The 21,900-nt window shown below is 34.4% G+C and overlaps 1 long non-coding RNA gene across 1 annotated transcript in view; it reads right to left on the bottom strand.

Moving 5' to 3' along the window:
• LOC136825776 (uncharacterized) overlaps positions 1-21,900 on the bottom strand; it is a 478,081-nt gene that overhangs the window by 241,618 nt on the left and 214,563 nt on the right. The window lies entirely within an intron of this gene.

Here is a 21,900-nt window from a genome sequence, read left to right as displayed (position 1 = left end):
ATTGGTTTGAATCCTAGCAAGGGCAGATACATTTACAGTTACGATTATTTTAGGGTGTAATTGAAGTGAATTCGATATTAAGAAGGTTTTTGTGGCGCATAATAATATATATATATATATATATATATATATATATATATATATATATATATATATATATATATATATATGTGTGTGTGTGTGTGTGTGTGTGTGTGTGTATGTGTGTGTGCGCGCATGCGTCTGTATGTATGTACATACGAATAAATATATTGACCGAATTCGTGCTCTTAAATTGTTTCATTAGAATTTCCACGATATTGGCATTTAGACAGAATTAACATAATGGGCGTAAATGCACAAGAAAAACAAGAAAATTGAGTAATATACGTTCTTACATGCACACACACACACATTATATATATATATATATATATATATATATATATATATATATATATATATATATATATATATATATATATATATATATATATATATATATATATATATATATATATATATACAAAACATTCATATATATTTTGTATATATATATATTCTATATGTATATATAATATGAGGCAAAACACTTCAATATCTACCTCATTTGTAGTAATTTCCACATATTTGTCTGTTCATTTGCTTTGGTATATATAATATATATTTAATTGTAAAGAGAGATATTATGGTATCATACCACAACACAAATAGCACAACACTAGTCAGCATGACTTTCATGGACAGAATATATGCAAGATTGATGGGAAAAATTATCATAGAGCTACTTCTACGATGTTTCTTTTTTATGCAATGAACAAGAACTTATAAGATTGGGGATTATCTCTGTGTAAGAACTTATAAGAATAGGCTTGTTACCTGGTTCAGTAGCATAGTAGGTATGCTTTATAATCTCAACCCAATGGAACATGAATTATACAGTATACATAACGTCACTGATTTAGAAATAGATATCTTTGGAGAATTATCAGCAATGAGCAGTCAGCAAGTGACACTTCATTCAAAATGCATTCCTGTGACGAATACATCAGTAAGTAAATACCTTGACAAGCAATCAGTCATCGAGTGTGTTTTGTATTCTTTCTCTGCAAGCACCTGTCTATAGTCTTGGGAGATACGTAGCGCTTTCAGTCAAGCGTAAAACCTTTGAATCTCCGAAGCAAAACCAGTCTGAATACGAGACCTAAAAGGAAGAGTGTTCAATTCCTAGCTTGTAAGAGCTTGATGCCGAGGTGTAGGGAAAAGAAATGAGTTCAAGCGAATCTATATAAAAAGTGAGCGTGATGCAGTAAATGTAAAAGAGTAGATGATAACTTGTGGTTTTATAACTCGCTTAGGATGCGTGCTTGTAACTAGCTGTCGGTTAGATACGCATATAAGAAATATATATTTTTTAATTCATTTACGTTCATCTGGAATACGCCTACCTGGCATTACTTTTTTTTATATTCATGTTCTCTTTCCTGCCTTTCTACCATTAATACGCTATTTCATTACTGTTAACTGATCTCAAGGAAAAAGATTTTCTGTTCCTGTGAAGAGACCGTATAACGCTGCTACGTTAGCAGATTCAAAAATTGCTCACAGATATCGGCGATCTCTAGGTTCCTCAATCATGTAACGACTTCTTTCCGTCTACTGCACATCTCTGGGAGCTTTGTTGGTTTTCGTGATTGCTTTAAGTTTCTCTCTTTCAAGATGTCGTTTCCCTTGGGTTTGGGCGCCAAATGTCCTTGTTTCTCTCTTCGTTTATTTTTCATCTATTTTTGTTTAATTTTTTCGCTTCAGTCTACAATTTTATTTGAGATTTAGGCTGCATATAAAATGGGTACTTTCTTCCCAGGTAGTACATTTAGTTCTCGTTGCTCAAAAAAGGGGAGAAAAGCTGAGGGTATAAAATTTTCGTTAAATTCTTAATTGCTTCGCCCGAGTACAGTAATGTGTTACGGGAAGATAAAACAAACATGAAAATATGTTTCGGTCCTACTTACAATAAAATATATTCCAATTGAAAGGTTACCTGTTACATGCAATAGTGGTCATAACTAAAATTTATATTTCAGTACTGGGGATAAGAGAGAGTTGTCAGTATAATGCCAATTCCATTCCCCATTGTGGTGGAAATAGCAACATTGTTGGGGTTATTAAATAAAACGTATGCGATTTTATAAATTAAATGTCGGACCCTCATGCGGCCAGTTCGACACAACTCGACGACCAGAAGTACCTTGCCATTCACGAACTAAAAACAATATACTGTACATTACGTGAGATGGCATGTAGTAAAAAATCTTTGAGTAAGCCGGTATTCACGCAAATGTAAGATTTTATATATGTGTATGTATGTACACACACACACACACACATATATATATATACATATATATAATATACATGTATGTATATATGTATATATATATATCTATTTACATGTGTGTATATATGTATATATGTATATCATATCAATGTATTTATCTATACATATACATAGTGAATACAGCTAAGTCGTATATATATATATATATATAATATATATATTATGAGTTTGTATATATACACACAGTAATACAGGAAATATATATATATTATATATAAAAATATTTATGAGTTTGGCTGTATATTAATGTAGGATTATATATATATATATATATATATATATATATATATGTACAATATACATACATATATACATATATATATACATACATACATACATACATTATATATACATGTATATATATACATACATATATATATACACACACATACATATATATATATATATATATATATATATATATATATATACACACACACATACAGTATATTTATATAAACTCACCCACAACTCACTTTTGTGTGTAGGAGTCCTACTTTACTGGAACATATTTCAAGATGGAACCTTGAGATAAATCAAACCGGATATTAAGGAACCATTCTTTAAACTGTTGTTGCCAAAGATGAATAGCCGTGTGTTAACGACCAAGGATGAATGAATATGCATTGAGTAACAAGGGGAGCTAATCTCTTTTTCTATCTCACACTCACGCACGTAATAACCTCCGTTGAATATGTATGTTTGTGTATGCGTGTGTGTATGTGTGTGTATATATATGTATATATATATATATACATATATATATATATATATATATATATATATATATATATATATATATATACATGGATAGATAAATAGATAGATAGGCAGATAGATAGATAGAGAAAATAAATAGATAAATAGGCAAATATATAGATATATAGATAAAAAGATAGAAGCATCGATAGATGTATGTCTCCAAGAAAACAAGACAACGGTTGGTCATTGCGCCATTCATTCTTTAACTAGAGAACCTGGTTTAACAATCTGTGCAACAAACTTCCACAATATCAGCTGCTTCAGACACCTACGCATGCAAGGCTCATCGTGCTTGAGATGATCCTCCCTACACATGCAGCTCCATCGACTCTATCTTGCACATATTCAAGCACTTCCAGGATATTAAGACTCTTCTCTCCAACACCTATGTCACATTAAGTCCTTCTTCCTCCCTCTTAGCGCTTACTAATTATACACTGTTTTCACCAACATATCGTCTTTTTTTTTTCCACGTTAACAAACCATCTTCTGCCGATAAATGGCATGTCATTTGTCGGCAAATGAGTATCAGAAGTAACACATAAAACGCTCAAATAAAGTAATACAATAATTATATGAATTAGCATGATTCCTCCTGTGAATACGGGACATTAATTGCACAACCTACCACTTGAATAAAAAAAATAATTAAAAGGAAAATAAAAGAGATATCTAAATTTCAGTGGACAATGAAGAAGAAAAACAACCACAGATTCCATGGAGTAAAGAACTCGCCAAACTTTTGGTTCTTCGCCATCGATTCTGCAAAGAAATATACTGTATATGAAATAACTCTTTCCTACCTTTCTTTGCTTGGTATTTCTCTTTTTCGAATCTAAGTGTTAATCTCGTAGTCGCTCTTGATTTGACAATCTTGTACAAAGGTCTATTACCATAACTTCTTACATTTTACCAAAGCTGTATTCCTTCTTTATGTGAATAAACTTTGTAGTCACCGACACTGTGTAATGTGTTTCTGCTCCTGTAGAGTGTCTGACAATGAATTTCGCCCTCCATATTTCTACTTTTGCTTCCGTATCTTTTTATCTACTGTTTCATTAGCTCTGAGCTCTTAAAGTATCACATTAAGTTCAAGGCCTATAGCATGCAGTTCTTAAATAATTTAACTACTAACATCTAATACTGTCTCCTTTTAGTGTTTGATGCTGAAGGGACCCAACTTCTGGCCACAGTCGATTATTTAAGTCTTTAAAATAACTTGGCACTTGTCTTGGAGTGAGCATATAAAACAAGTTCTAAATTACCTCTTTACAAACTACTCAGACTTTTTTTGTCGGTGTATCGCAGTCTTTTCTTATAATTTTTTAAGCTTCATTCGCGTTTTACAACCAACCTCCCCACCCTCTTTCTAGAATACTTCTGTCCTGTTTTGAGAATTGACAAGTTTGAAATTAGTCACTTATTCTGAGCAACTACCCTGCCCTCACCACGTCTTCAGATTGTGACTTTCCATAGTAAGGTGGATTCGCTTTCTCTTTTTTACAGGTACTGTTTTCGACGTCTGTTCCAGATCGCTACAGGAGGAACAGCCAACTCTAGCCAGAAGACCATGTAAGATCCACCAGGCCTCCACATTCTTCAATTACTCTATGAAGATCGGTAAAGATCAGTAATATCAGGACTGGCTGAATTGATTATTTCTGTGATAACGAATAAAGAAAAGGCCTCCTGTTTGCGTTTATCCCGATTTCTATAGAAATTAACATCTTTTAAACGATAGACTATCACATTGTATTATCTTTCCACAATTCATTTCTCCAAGTTTACCCCATATATAAAATACAATAGTTCTCGGTTACTCTTCAGCTTAAAATGTATGAAATTTTATACTCTGATTTTATCTAGCAAGGCCTACAAAAATGGCTGCACCCATAACCTATACTATATTTACCAGTAAATAATTTCTTTATATAACCACTTACAAAAATACACAAACTTAAGTTTAAGCAACGAATTAGTTTTGGGATGTCTTCGCAAGCAAGTTCAAACTAATAATGTTTTTCCTCTTCAAAGCAGAACTAACAGGTTGATTAAAACCCTTTGGAGTCACAGCTGACAAGACGTTCTACGAAACTAATTTGAACCACTAGGCTACAACAACAGACGTACACAACAGGAAGGAGCGCCACCCAATAAAAGAGAAGAAAGAAATGCTGTACATAAATTAGGCATTCTTTTTATGAAACCGCATCTTTTTCCAGTTTGCTTAATTCGTACTAAAAGTTCACGGCGTTTATGCTTAAAAAATAATACTACACTGACAATGAATCATTAGTTGACGATTAAATGATTTAGAAACTATTACCAACGAACACTACATATATATAATATATATATATATATATATATATATATATATATATATATATATATATACACACATATACACACACATTATATATATATATATATATATATATATATATATATATATATATATATATATATATATATACACACACACATATATATATATACAGTTAGAAAATGCAGCAAGAAAAGCTAAGGTTAGGTAAGGAAGAATGGGAGGCTAAGGGGGGTGGAGGAGGGGAGGGTGGGAGGAATCTTCATTCAATGGGCAGCTGACATATCTGATTGAATTTCCATGTTGCATAGACAAGTAATAGTGAAGACATGACTTCACTCCCCTGACAGGCTCACATATCACTTACAGACACCTGAGAGAGAGAGAGAGAGAGAGAGAGAGAGAGAGAGAGAGAGAGAGAGAGAGAGAGAGAGAAAACAACCTTCCTCTAGTCAGAGATGTAGAGATTATCTGTCCGACTCTTGATCCTGATACTCGAGTTCGTCGTTTCCTCGCTCCAGTATTAACGCCAAGAAGCTTCATGGCTGCATGCTGCAACCCGAACTCGCTCTTTTGGCCACAGGTTCCAAGCTCACCGCGAAAACTTTATTAGAGACAGCAAAAGCGAAACTTGCAACAGGCCTCAGTCGAGAAACGAATCCTTTCGTGATGCTTGTGTTAGATAATATGCGTGTAAAAAATGCACCGCTTGTGGACACATAAAGTGGACGTTATCCTTAAAGAAAATGACCATTTTGGGTTCCTTTACAAAATTATTTAACGTTACATGAAAACCAACCTATATACTATTGCATGGTTTGAAGTCAGTGGACATCTACTTATGCTAATTCTAAAATAGATCTCTGTTTCTTGATTTCGCCCTCTCCTACTGTACTCTCTCCAAAGAAAATCTGTTCGACAGGGCTGCAAAAAAATAATTCCAGTAGAACCAATGGGATGTTTTAAATCCGTTTACAGTGAGTTAAATCACCCCCACATCAATTAAAAGAATTCCTATAGACAGTCTTCAACTGCATCTGAAGGCCTGAAGTCGTCTTACTGGGGATGATATTAGCCGTGATGGATTCTGATAGTTTCTTAAAATATCTTTGCTCTGTTTATTCTTTGATACAAATGCCTTCGAACATGAATCCTGAAGACATGGGCTCTAAAAGTTTTAGCACCTTTAGCCTATGTATGATGGGTTCTGATATTCTGAACTTTTTCATTTCTCCGTTCTCTTTGAGATAAATATCTTTATCCTTAGCTGGAAAACAAAATGCTACAAGCCAGGAGGTCTCAAGATGGAAATTAATTTTGTCATTATTTTACAACCATGCCAAAGTGGTTTGACCCTGTAATAAAACATATGTCCCAGAAAGATCTGAAAGACAGAATAAAGAGGATTACCAATAGGTAGATTTCAGTGTTACTGCACTGACCGTTCTGTGACCTCCCAAACTTTTTTTATTCCCCTACTACTTATACACATCATTTATATATGCCCTTGTCTCTGTATATCTTTAGCTGCTTGTGACCATGTCTTGGTAATAGGACAAAAGTACTTGGCATCTCCATTGTTTCACTTTCCTTCGTGGCTGAAACTTTGTTCGTATAATCATCACGTTTTTACTTTTTCCTGGTTTAAAATCATATACATATACTGAGGACTGCTTCCGTAATGACAGTAAGCTATGATGCCTGCCCTTTGCAGTCCTAAGAAGGGCTCATGGTCTGGGATACGGGGACAATGTAGCTCAAAGCGGAAGTATATTTAGATAATTTAGCTTAGTTAAGTAAAGAACCTCTTGGTGAGAGGAAATGCCCCTAAATAGTAAATGAGCCAACTGTAAACACGATCTTCACTCATGAACATTTGTGCTGCCTTGCATGGGGTAAAAGTCTGCAAATGTCAGAGACATGTTGTTTGCTGGCCTATACCCTGCACTGACATTGCAAAAATAATGCCTGTTTAAGGTGAGAAAGCTGGATGTTATGCCATTTTTGGCAAAGATTGAAAGTGCAGTGCATAAAAGAATGTGAAAGATGAACTGTGAGTATATCTGGGGAGGATGAAAGTTTTATAGCTATGGAAGTCAGGTGGCACTTGTGGCATCAGGAAGACTGTGGTCCAGATACGGAAAAGTACTATTAGAGTTTTTGATAGTTCTTAAGGAGATTCCGATTCTGTACCTAGGTCTGGGAATATGAAAGGGTTAGTATGCTAAATAACTTGCATGCAAAGGTAGGTAACAGATATAACTTGCATGCAAAGGTAGGTAACAGATAAAGAGGTTGCACTACTGGTAGTTACAAGGTCTAGGAGGAAATGAGAGCTGGAATATAGTTGTAGAAAAATGTTTGGAAGGTATCTGATTATTGGACATACGTCGTTTCCAAAGAATTATATTTAAAAGTATACCTGGGAATGAGAAAAATGTGAGAAAACCTTCGTCAGATTATGTTAGTAATGAGTAGATGGAAGAGGAGGGGAAGAGTGACTGGAAGCATATTCAACAATTACTTGATTGAACTAAAGTTGAAATAGATAGAAGATCGATCTGGAAAATGTGGCTACAAATGTGCTTGGGACAAGTAAGTTTCTTGAGAAGGTAATGAGAAAAGGACATACGAAGAAAATGGATGAAACAAGGGCATATGAGAATTATGTAAAATTCCAGGATGTGGTCACACAACCAGCGAGACTGTATGTATGTACAAGAGGACAGAAAGATATGGATATGGATATGGGAGCTTTACTGTAATGTAAAAAAGATTACCTGAAGTAAAGCAGTAGGACACAAAAGAACATCATGGGCAGTTATACAGGAGAATAGATGAGGGTAATCAATACGAAGTGAGGGGGAGGGGGAAGAAGGAAAGCAATGCAAAAAGGTAAGTGAATATGAACAAGAATTTTGGGGAGAATGAAAAGGTGTTCTGCAAGGGAGTAAATGCAAAGAGAAAGGTTAATAAGAAGTACATGAATCCTGCAGTAATAGAGTGAATATTTTGAAGACTTGTTGAATGTGGAGTACAGTAGAGAAGCAGAGAGTAATTACACAAGAGAGAAAGGAAACAGCGAGTGTTTAAAAAGGTTTGTGAAAGTCAATGTTGAGGATGTAGGGCGCGCCATTAAGAGGTTGAGGAATGGAAAGACACCAAGAGTTGGCAGGATTATAAGTAAAACCATAATTAGTGAGTGCTCATAATGTTATCTGGTATATAATGGAAGGTGTATGGTAAGATAGTGATAAATACAGTTTAACAGATGACAGGACTGATAAGGAAAGGGCAGCGTGGGTTTAGACAATGAAGAGGGTATGTAAATTAATTGTTTGTTATGAAAAAGATATGTGAGCAGCTTGAGAATGAAGGAAAAGGTCTCCTTTTTGTGCACAAAGTTCAACTCTTCACAATACTCCACTAACACCGGACGACATTCACTAAGGAAAGCGTTATTTGTGTGAATCGGAAAAACTGTCACAATCCATACATAACGAGAGAGAGAGAGAGAGAGAGAGAGAGAGAGAGAGAGAGAGAGAGAGAGAGAGTTTAAAAATTATCTTGCTAAGGAACTAATTTCCAATCCATTGCGCAGATTTCAAGCATCGTCAAGCATCCTATCCTTTATTTTCTTTTAACGTTCCTCTCATTGATCAAAATCAATAGTACATTCATGGATTCGAGGTGGAAAAACTCTAGCCCATTCTGGCAATTGTCAACTTTATTTTAGGACTGCAACTTTTGTAGAACCGAGCAAAAATGAAAGATACCACAAAACCAGAATGTTGTAAAACGGAGTTCTATCAGTCCATCTGATTCAATATCTTACACTATACTGTGTCTTGAGTCCCTGTCTCTTGAGTAAAGGTGCTATTTCAATCAGGGTTCCATCCAGCATAAGAAAAGAGCCCTTGTTACACAAGGCCTTGTAATATCTGTCAGACCACCTCTTCCCACATAATTCTTTTTGTTGTGGAGTAATCCTCAGATGCCATGTTTTGGATATCTTTCACTGTTTCCTTTTTCCCTTATTCTTAAAACTTTTAGCCTTCAAAAAGCGTGACTAGCGCATCATTCTTAATCAATATGCTCTTTTTTCCACACCTACATTTCTGTTGAGCTACGGTCAGGAAGGAACATAATATAAGGTGCTACTATTAGTGTCTTCATTTTGTATACATAATCATATATATATATATATATATATATATATATATATATATATATATATATATATATATATATATACACACTAACTGACCAACCAGGCAAACTGAATGACAACCGATAAACTCTCTCTCTCTCTCTCTCTCTCTCTCTCTCTCTCTCTCTCTCTCTCTCTCTCTCACTAACACAGCCCTTCGCTGGCTGAGTTGGTTGAGCTTCAGACTGTCATTTGATGGGACGGAGTTCAATTCCCCCGGCCAGCTGATGAAGAGTTAGAGGAATGTATTTCTGGTGATAGAAATTCATTTCTCGCTATAATGTGGTTCGGATTCCACAATAAGCTGTAGGTCCCGTGGCTAAGTAACCAGTTGGTTCTTAGCCACGTAAAATAAGTCTAATCCTTTGGGCCAGCCCTAGGAGAGCTGTTAATCAGCTCAGTGGTCTGGTAAAACTAAGGTATACTTAACTTTTTCCTCACTAACACGCCATCTACTCTCTCTCACTCCCTCCCTTTCCTGTTAAGATAGTTGCTTCAGTTACATTGCTCGGCATTTTTAACATTTTATATTTCACCCCTTCTCGCCCCTAATTCCTATCAGGGCTGAACTTGGGCTCAGTGGGCATCGGGAGTGTTAATATTCATATCAGCGACCTTGAAAGCTAAGGATTAGACACTAATATCTGTCATTTTTGACATTTTATTTTCACCCCTTTTCACTGCTACTTCCTATCGGGGCTGAACTTGGATTTAAAGAGCATCGGGATGTCACCATTCATCTCAGTGACCTAGAAAACTAGGGATTGCACACTAATATCTGTCATTTTCAGTTATTTTTACATGTCACCCCCCTTCCCACCCCCACCCCCTTTTGTACCAGTGATGTCTTACCCCAACAGTATTCTCTGCCTGATAGTGAGTCATATATATACTGAAATGAGGTATGATAAATTCGTAGAGTTTATTCAGTTATTAAGTCTATGGGCAGAACCAGCCCTGTTTCAGGAAAGCCCTTCCCACCCCAACCCCCTTTGGTGCCCTTTGGTGCTAGTGATGTCTTACCTCCACAGTATCCTTTTCCAGATAGTAAGTCATATGTATTGTATACCAAGTTTGGTTGAAATTACTCAATGCGTTTGAGTTATGATGGAACATAAACATCCATTTATATATATATATATATATATATATATATATATATATATATATATATATATATATATACAGTATATATATATATATATATATATATATATATATATATATACAGTATATATATATATATATATATATATATATATATATACATATATATGTGTGTGTGTGTGTGTAACTCACTGTGGCATGTTTTATATTCAAGAATATTAATCATAAATACTGTTTACTATCAAATTCATTATAACTTGGGAATAACTTACACACAAGGGAAATTATAATTGATAATTACTTCGTCACCAGTGGAATTCAAACGCTTACTGGCTTAGAAATGACGAGGTACAAGCTGACACTGACTCTGCTGTATACCTGTATATGCCTACCGAATTCAGGTTTTGTACTTAGAATCGATATCAACCCACGTCCACCATGATAGTTGATTGGAAAGTTGTAACATGTGGCTGATTGTGAATTTTTGGTCAAATTCGCCGTGACATTTTTTATACATTTTTTCAATTACAAATATTAAATACCAAATATTTTTTAATATCCAATATATATATATATATATATATATATATATATATATATATATATATATATATATATCAAACTCACTTCCAAGGTCAACACCCTTTATTGGAGAAGCGAAGTATTTATCTAGCAATCAGGCCTTAAAGGAACTCCCACCTTTAGTTTGGGTACCATCAACCTGTCAAAGAATTAACCGATAAATTCGTCACTTACTCCTCGACGAAAAATTATAACTCTGAAGCATTGAACTTTATAATTTATAACTTGTTTAATTAAATTAACATCGTTTCTATATAGATAAACTTATCTTTTAATTAGTTTTACATAGTTATTGGATTGCAAATGAGGGCGAGTGCTCCCTCATTAGTGCATGATCATGTATAAACAAAGTGGCTCCGTTCGGTAGAGGATACGATGCCTCTCTCTCTCTCTCTCTTTCTCACACTCTCACTCTCTCTCTCTCTCTCTCTTTCTCTCTCTCTCTCTCTTAAAATTATTTCAAAATGGTTAAGAGAATTCGCTTATTAACTCGCTCTTATCTAATTAGATTACACTGGATAATGGGCTATTGTGAGATATCTCATGCTTAGCATAAACAGAGGAGTATAATTACTTCAAAAACCGATTATTATAATACAGTCTGTTGATCGCATTATCTATTGAAGTGCTGGATATATTAGTTTGAAGACTGGTTTCTTCAGCAAATGAAGAATTATGCATGTTTAGGTGAAAGAATTTTTGGTAGTGTAAAAAGGGATGAAGTCTACTGGAGGGTCCCACAATACGCGAAAAGACCTAATAATGGAACCATAATGATTATTTGAACCTGGCATTGAAGGATAATGTACTCTTATTCCTTCACGTCTGCATTTATTGTCACCTGTGACCACTTTATTATTGTGGAGGAAATGCCCATTAATCACAGCAGTCTAAGTATCAACATCACAAAACCTCCGCAGGAGAGGAAGGGATCGTACTGCAATAAATTTGCCAGAGATTGACGTCCACCCTCACCATATCGAGGGAATAAGTCATAAATTGTCGAAAATTTCGGTTCATTCCACCCCAGGAATCTCTCAAAACTAGGACATATGACATAGATTTAATATGGCTTGACAACTTATGTAGAGAGACGTAACTAAAAACAAATCAAGTTCGGTTCAACAAACATCGGCGAAATCGCTGAGGTGTCAACTACTAAAGTTTTGCGAAAAAATTAACCATGAAATCAATACAATTTAAAGAATTTTAGAAAACAAATTAAAAAATAATCCAACATTTAAACTTCAATCATCCGCCAAAATTTTATGTTTGGGGGAAAAATTTGATATTATCCACATTTAGATTTCTCGTTACTTCACAGCCCATGTGAAGCTGAACAGTCTTCAGTTAATGTTGTTTTTGGTAAATGTCAGCACGGAGACAACATACTGTACACAGCTAGATGGATCTCTATTTCTCTACGTTCTCAAAAATATATGTGCATAAGAATTTTGATGAACGTACTGGAGTAGAACTTTAAGAAAAAGTAAATGTGAAATTTACTGAATTAAAGAATTAGTAAATTTCGAATCTAAAGTATGTATAAACAATTACACTTAAGTCACTGAGTCTTCAAGACTCCATGATCTCTGTTAGCTGTCAATACGATCGAGAAGCAACAATTCTCCGCTTTCAATTTCATATGTTTCAGGATTGGTGGAAGTTGAAAAAAATAATCTCATGTATGAAGGGCACCTATGTGAACAAGGTTTTTAAAAACATTTAACTAACTCAAAATCAGTTTATTGGAAGTATACACCGTCATTTTAACTTGTCAAATTATCAATTTAAAGAATTCCAAAAAATATTGATTGGAGATAAGCGTGTTGTTATACGATAAATCGATAAAACTGAACTAATGATTTCAACCGTGTGTAACACTAGAGCAAAGTGGATTTAGCAACCAATGACCTTCTGTCGTGGACAGGAATGAATAAAAGCCATTTTCTTTTTGTTCTAGGATGACTGCCTTCTCTCTCTTATAATTGCTTTTTCAGCCTCCGGTTCGTTAAACTGAAGGAGGGCGGAAGTGGCCAAGTGAGATCCCCACAGGCCGTCGCTTCTCATATTTATCTAGCCAGAGCATCGAACCTTATACTTTCTTAATACGCAATTTTCCTTCATTTTCACATGAAACCTACACAACTCAATCACACATGCTTTCCTTATGGACACGTTCGTTTCTTCTTCCGTTCTTTAGTTTTAACTATTTGTTTTAGGGCTAAATAAATAAATTGAGTTGTCCATCTCATGCCCCTTAATTTTTTTCTCATTTTATAATCGAAAGAAATTCATGTTCTTGCGGTTGATATAAATATCAAACGAATGCTAACTTTCCAAACTCATTCTTTTCGATGGCCTACGGTATTGCCTAAACAACTTAAATAAAGATAAGGCAAGAAAATAAAGTTAACAAAAGTAATGAATATTCAACAAAAGAACATAGTAAAGAATGCAAAATTGAGTGAAAAACTTAACAAATGTTTCCCGAGGCTAAAAATATGAAAAGCGAGTTTTCTGCAAAAAACATTAATTTTATTGTTGAAATTTACTTCAGCTGCATTATTTCTCTTGACGGTAATGATTTACTAGGAAACTTCGCCTTACAAAATTCCGAGAGCATTAGAGAGGAAGCAGACCCAAAGTACTCAACAGAACTCAGGACTGGAGTCAGTCATGAATGCACAGAGTAACGTCAGCTGCTGAAGATGTTTCTGTCTTATTGTAAACCTTTTGGTAGGTGAGTTTACGAGTTTGCAAGCATTTTCTTTCTCATGCAAAATAGGAAGTAATATCATTAATGAATAGTTGACAAAACATTATATAATTTTTTATTGTAAAATCGTGCATGCCTTTTCTATTTCGCAACTGAAAAGGATTGCATTCAAGCCAGTGCAAACTTCATAATGACATTAACCCTGGTGAAATTAACTTATATATATATATATATATATATATATATATATATATATATATATATATATATATATATATATATATATTTATATACATATACAAGTATATGTATATATACAAAATAATATGTATATATACATAAATAAATATATATATATATATATACACACACACACACATATATATATATATATATATATATATATATATATATATATATATATATATATATATATATATATATTTATATCATATATCAATATACCTATTCCACTTCATAAGTCCAGAAATTATTTTTCAAGAAACTGTCCTAAATCGTTTCCACCGGTATGAGGATCGATCTTGGAACCTGAATATTTAATAAAATAGAGATCTTGCTTTATTAATAAATAAAAAATAAAAGTAAAATACATTTCGACAGTTCATTAGATTTCAAAAGGAAAAGATATGGAAGATATTGCCTAAAGCTAGTCCCAGACGATCAACTTTGATACAGTATCTTGTGCGTTAATAATGTTCCTCTTATTTTTTTTGCGTCAGTCTTGCGTGAGAAGCCTTCTACAAGCACAAGACGATTACATTTTTGAAGCAATGCTAAAAATGTCACAGCTATTCTGATCGTTTATCACGACCCTACGTAAACAAAGAATGTAATGTGGAAGTCTAAATACAATTAGAAAAAAATAACTACGATATCCGGTGTGTACTAAATCTTACGTCACTTTAAGCAGTTAAATCAGTAGAAATCTGCTCCTCGACGTTTTTGTAGGAGGTGGAAGTGGAGGCGTAGGTGTTAGTGATGTTGAAGATGGTGGTGTTGAGGGGTGACGTGATTTCATTCGCCCCACCATCATTAAAATGACAGTTTGACGTCGATCGTATGTAAATGTGTATTCTTTTGTAATTTTCACCCTTTCATACGACGGTGAAATATGCCAAAAGAGGCTCTTATCGAGGGCCTCCATCGAGAGCCCCTGACAACTTTTTGGGTCAAGTGTGTTACGCCCTCGCTTCTCGCCCGCGAGCACGCGCGGGTGCCCCCTGTCTACAATCTGGGATATCGTTCAAGGATCTCTCTCTCTCTCTCTCTCTCTCTCTTCTCTTCTTCTTCTCTTCTCTTCTTCTTTCTTCTCTTCTTCCTTCTTCTTCTTCTCAGAAACTAACTCCCTATCTTACCCCTCACGAATGCTAGACTCTCTCTCTCTCCCTCTAACCTCTACCACCTCTCTCTCAATCTCTCTCTCACCTGTCCTTCACCACTTTCCCCTACCACTTTTCTTTGATTTGCTGCACTACTATAAAATTTAATGTTTATTTATTGTTACTATTTGATTACAATGCTGTTGTTTCATTTCTGGTGTTCTAATGAGGTTAATGCTATTTTTGCTACATTGTTCTTTATACACAAAAAAAAATAAATTTTTATTTTTGGTTGTGCTTATGCTTCGATATCCGTAAAAGGATACTTTGTTTGGTACCTTAGTTTGTAATAATATTCTCGCTTAATTCAACAGGCTTTAAAAGGTTATCTAAAATCAAAGAGGAAAAAAATAAGAAAATAAGTAAGAATTATCATAAAGCATGTCCATAATTTGTGAATCAAAATAACACTTTAATGAAGGAAATATCATCTCTTACGAAATTAAATGTTAGCGAATACATTTAATATATTCACTTAATCGGTGATAGATCTAAATTAAATGAATATTAAATACACGACACACTAAAAGACAAAAACATCAGTAAGATTATGAAACAACAGGAAAGAAACAAATGGTTCGTCAGTCATCTCGATGATAGAGATATCTGATTACCGTAGCTCGCTTGCAAAAACGCTTTAGTTAAGAATAATAATTATTCTATCTTTCATATAACTCGGAATTTCCTTCTTTTTCGCTCTCCTGTAAAACACTTTTCTTTCTATTCTTTGTTGGTTCCTAACAACAGACTTTTGATCAGATCATTTAACATGAAAATCTCACAGGGTGTTGTCTTGAGATTTCGGTTATGTTTACTTTCGCCTTTTCAGAAGTTATTAGTTTTGCCTATGAGTAGTTTGGCTCACCGGCCCATTCGCAGACCGCCCCCCTCCCCCCCCAAATATCCATGGGTATCTTCGGGCAACACAGGGTACCGTACTTACCAAAACGAGAAAAAAAATCTAAATCCGCTTTAAGTAACAATTCATGTACATTTCGTAATAAAGGAGGGCAGCGTCACAAAATAATATTTGCAGATATTCGGATAATGACATGAAACCTAATGATAAAGTGAAAATACATAAATTAAACAAGTCAACTTTCTCATCACTAAAATAAAGTTCTTATTAAAGACGGCTGATGACGTGACGTTACAACATGATATATGTCGATGTTCTGATAATGAAGTTCTATCATAAAACAGGAAAAAGAAAGAAAAAATAAAGAATTAGGTAAAGCTGAGAACGCCACTTTACAACGGGGCATATCTGAATATTCTGCCAATAAATTACACGAGTTACGTCAATGAAAAGCAGAATTAAATAAATACACGAGACACGGTGTGACATCTGGTTTCCCTTCACGTTGCTACCATCCATTTTATTTATTCTGATTGTTCATGTTCATTTAACGCGAAAGAGGCACAGACAAAATGAATTTACACTTATTTACCTTCATTTGGATTACTTTTAAACACTTAGTTTAAGCGTAGGCAATATTTGTTCCCATTAAGGGACATCTGTTTAAATGGATATACCTACCAACTACTGAACGCAGTCAGGTGGTCCTGCACTCAATCGGGTTAATTAAAAAACTTAAGAAAACCACTGAGAAAAAATTCTAGCGATAAATATCTCAGCTGAAAGGTAACAGATGAAGAAAAATTCATTTGGTAAGTAGTCACCCTCAACAAATAATGAGAAGAGACAGGTATGAGTTATGAAGCTGAGGCCCACCCACCCCAAAAAATTAAAACCATCAATTTAATCAAAATGAAAATTTAGATGCATCATAAATAAGAGAGAAAGGAAGTACATGAAGACAAAACGCAAAATGCTAATGAACAGAGGAAAAAGGTAAGTTGTCACAAAAGGATTTGCGAATCTAAAACTGAAAAAGAGAAGAAACGAAATAGGAAAAATCTTAATACTTCACCAGCAGAAAATCTTGAAACCTACAGGATGCCATCTAACGAAAGAACATAAAATAATACAGCAGCAGATAAATTCGGATAAAAAGAGGCTGCCTAGAAGCAAGGCTTCAAATAAATCTTGAATGAAAATAGAGCTATCATAAATAAATAGTCTGCAGAATGTTTTCACAGATTATAAATGATGAATTCTCAACGCTATAAAGTTAAGTGTATACTATTAATATGATGCGATGATCTCAAATGTGTTTTTGCTTGGCTGAAGTTACGCTGGGATGCTGCTTGTTATCAAGGAAGAGAGCAAGGCTAAGATATTACATTGAGGTACATTTATGATCAACGAAAATTTCCCAATCAGACCTTGGAAATATTTGTTCTTAATTAAACTGCATATGTATCAAACATTGCCTTCTCAGAGGACAACTCATGTATAATGGTTAAAGCATTCTTGAAAACACTGAAGAAGTAAGTAATTTGCTTTCTGCTGTACAGGAACAGCAGACATCGAATTACGTACTGAAAAGCCTAAAAGAGCGGATAGGAGATAATATGAATGACGACCGTTCGGCGTTCTCAAGAATATCTTAATCTATTTCTATTGGAGAAACAGGTTCCTAGTCCCTTAGGCAGAAAGTCCTTTGACATTCGTACTTCCTTTTCTCAATGAGGCAAAGATAAACGTGGAGCTCTTTTCCGTCTCGGTCAAAAATATTGTACAGTATTAAGAAAAGTCCAAGTTTATGTGCATTTTCTCATCTCAATTCAAGGTTCCACAGCTGGCAATCTGAAGTAACAGTCGAAAAAGCACCCGTCGAGTAAAATTAAGCTTTTTGAAAAGTCGGCTATGTGACCTCAGAAAGTTTAAAAAGACTGATGTCAAAAAGATTCAAACTTTCTCCAAAACTTTTACACTGCACATCATTGATTACATAACAGTATAGAACCTAAGAAATGACTGAGTGTTTTTCACGTTATATATTGACGCCGCAACAAGAAATTCCACCGGTAATCAGCTCTCAAGAAATCAAACAGGAATAGTCAGCAATGAGCTACTAAGGACCACAAACCATCTACTCCTCTTGTCCTAATAATGGGCCACGAAAACGTCATCAGACACACAAAACACACACACACACACGTATATAATATATATATGCATATAATTATACATACACATACATTAGGCTACAAATGTCGTTTAATATCTAACTCGCTCTAATTCGGGGACATTGCAGAAGGGGATTTATAGTTGATAAATGATTCGAATTTCTCAGGTACCGAATCATTGATCAATTATAATTCCCTTCCGGTGATATTCTCAAAGTATAGGGAACTGGATATTATACGACATTTGTAGCTCAATATTTGTGTATAAAAAATTTCACGGTCATGTGATAAGTGTTTATGTACAGAGTATGCATGTATGTATGTATGTATGTATGTATATGTATGTATATATGTATGTATATATATATATATATATATATATATATATATAATATATATATAATATATATATATATATATATCTATACATCTTTCATTAGGTGTGGTTAAGAAAACGGGGTAGGACCTACACCCTGCTCTCTCTTATTTTTCACCTGTGGTTATGTGTGATATATGAATCGACGAAGAAGAAGAACAAAAGTGATAATAATCATATATATATATATATATATATATATATATATATATATATATATATATATATATAAATAACTGTATATATGAAACTGCAACGTTTATCAGTGGTTTGTGGAAATATTCATGAATACGACTGTGACATTCATCATAACTGTTGATATAATACACACATTCTTAAGGGTCTAACCAAAATTCCCACCAACTTACCTATTAAACCTGTACCGAATAACGTTCCAGAATGGGAAAGTAAAAACAGAGCTGCTAAAAGCCGCAATCAGTTAAACATTATAGCAATCAAATATAAACAGAAATTAGCTAACGAATAAACAGGTAAGACAAATTAAGACACACAAACATATTACAAAATATATTTCTAAATATTACAAAAAAATCACGAGGACTTCAACGGAAACGTTCCCAAAGTACAATGAATAAACATGGAACGAGTTTAGGTAATAAATAAAATCATAAGTAAAATCGTCGGTTTAACAGACTTCAGCCTCACAGTCCACTAACCATCTTCACAATGAACGATCTATTGCAATAGAAAGTTACATCATATTAATTTATTATTCTATTAATGTTCTGCCTAACATTCTCGTCAGTAGAAACCAAAGATCTCTGAACATCACCTTGTGAACAGCAGACGTGATATCTAAAGGTTTATCTGCAACAACTTCAAAACCAACTCCCTGTTGATAGCTACAAACTGTGAAAGGGATCAACAACTTAACTTGCAACACCTAAGTTACAAAGTCTATAAATAAAGGCTTTATGGGTGACAAGCTCAAAGGCAGTTAAAACTGACTTGGCCAAGTCAGGAGTCATAACCATTGTCAATGTTTTCATTGGTGATACTGCTTGGGTTTAAAAAGAAATTGTAAGTACACAAATGTCTTCCGTCTGCATTCGGCCATTATCTCATTTCGAATACTGTAAAAACCTAATAATGAAATCTTATATTACCTTTGCAATAAATGGAAGGAATGAAATTGGCTTGTAGTTATTCCACGTTGCATTCTTACAGCCATTAAGAACATGCACAACTTCGCCTAATGCTCGACTATCTATAGAAATAGAGGTTATTTCGAAAACTAAAACAGACTATGTATACCACTTATTTCCAACAAATTGCCCTTGAAACGCACGGGAATCTTCCTTATGAATCTGCTCGGCACAAACTGATTCAGGTTATCAAGAATTATTCTTTTTATATATGTGGAAATTTTGGTGTAATTTGTCAAATGTAAGTAAATATCAATGAAATGACATATTGGCTAACAAATACAGGTCAAGAATTTACTTGCGCTAACACGAAGTAACTAGGGAACACTTTTATGAATAAAAAAAAAAAGAGGTACTCTTAAAAACATTTCTTAATTCTTCTTTATCTGTTGTATCTCATATAACCCACACTTTCAGTGATTAACTGATGAACAATAAACAGAAAAACAGCAAGTGGGTCTACCCCACCCTTTTCCCCTTGTACTGCACTTCATTTTCTTCAATCGCCCTCCCTTCCTTTATGCACTCACCAGGGTAGCTCGTTCTAAACTCAAGTGCAAGGTAGAGAAGACAATCTCTAAGTTAACAGACTTGTGGAAAGATTCGTTGCTGAGCTCGTACCCCTAGTGTACAAGGGGGACGAGTTGGATTAAGGGACTATTTAAACATGATTATCTTACAGGAAGGATGGTTAGAAAGGGAGTAAGGGGACTCGTGTGGACCGCCGGACTTTCGTCAAACAATAGAAACACTTTATAAGAAACATATCTGTCTTTTCACTAACACCTAGACCAAGCCAACTCTCTCATTCCCTCCCAATTTTGTTTTTCCTTATGGTCATTAAATATCTTATCATCAGGTTTTCGTAGGGTATGAAATGATTTTATATTAAACGAATTCTCAGTGACGAAGGATGAAGGAAGCGCAACCATACATACAGTACATTGAATAATTTCTACCTAAACACTTTTATGGTGAAGTTTATTTTAGGAATGTATTAAGCGTCTATCATAACTCTCCAAACTTTATGTCCCTATTTAAAATATTACAGCTACCAAAGTAATTAGTAATAAATAATAATAATAATAATAATAATAATAATAATAATAATAATAATAATAACAACATGCAGAATATCAAACGAAGCGATAAGTCAATAAATAAATAAACAAATAAGCATGAAGAGAAAACGAAAAAAGGCACACGAACAAAAGAAAAAGAATTAAACTTCCACGGCTTTCCTTGCACCCTCCGCTCTCTATCCCGAGTACGAGATCAAAGCGACGACACAGCTCAGTGTGACCAGTTTATCTGAGAACGCGATCACGATACGAGCTGATATGATGTCTGGAACCTTATGCTTCAGTCAGTTTCAATAATGAAGCGACTCTCGGATATAAAAGATACGATATGAGGGATGAAGGCACGGGGTCAAAGATGAGTTCTTTTTTATAAGCATCAAAACAGCCACGGAGTGATCACAGGGTAAATATTTTGATTTTGTTATGGATGTTTTGTTTATCTGCGAGGCTTTGTCTTTAGTTAAGGCTTTGGGTTTATATGGGGGGAGAGAGAGAGAGAGAGAGAGAGAGAGAGAGAGGAGAGAGAGAGAGAGAGAGAGAGAGAGAGGGTAACTGGTGCCATGAAAACGCATAAAACAGATTATAGATAATGAAATAAAAATTTAATTAAATACCAACGCTTTTCAGTGCCAAAAGAATTATAGATCATACCCAAAAGATAATCATTTAAAGCTCATTTACATTGCTGCTCTGCTGCTTTCTACAGCTTTTATCGGGGAGTTTTTCTTACAGGGACGACCAGAATGATAGTAAGGCT

The sequence above is a fragment of the Macrobrachium rosenbergii genome, chromosome 3 (assembly GCF_040412425.1).
Source record: "Macrobrachium rosenbergii isolate ZJJX-2024 chromosome 3, ASM4041242v1, whole genome shotgun sequence".
NCBI classification, from domain to species: domain Eukaryota; kingdom Metazoa; phylum Arthropoda; class Malacostraca; order Decapoda; family Palaemonidae; genus Macrobrachium; species Macrobrachium rosenbergii.
The sequence above is the reverse complement of the archived record's forward strand: the minus strand, read 5'-3'. Positions and strand labels throughout refer to the sequence as shown.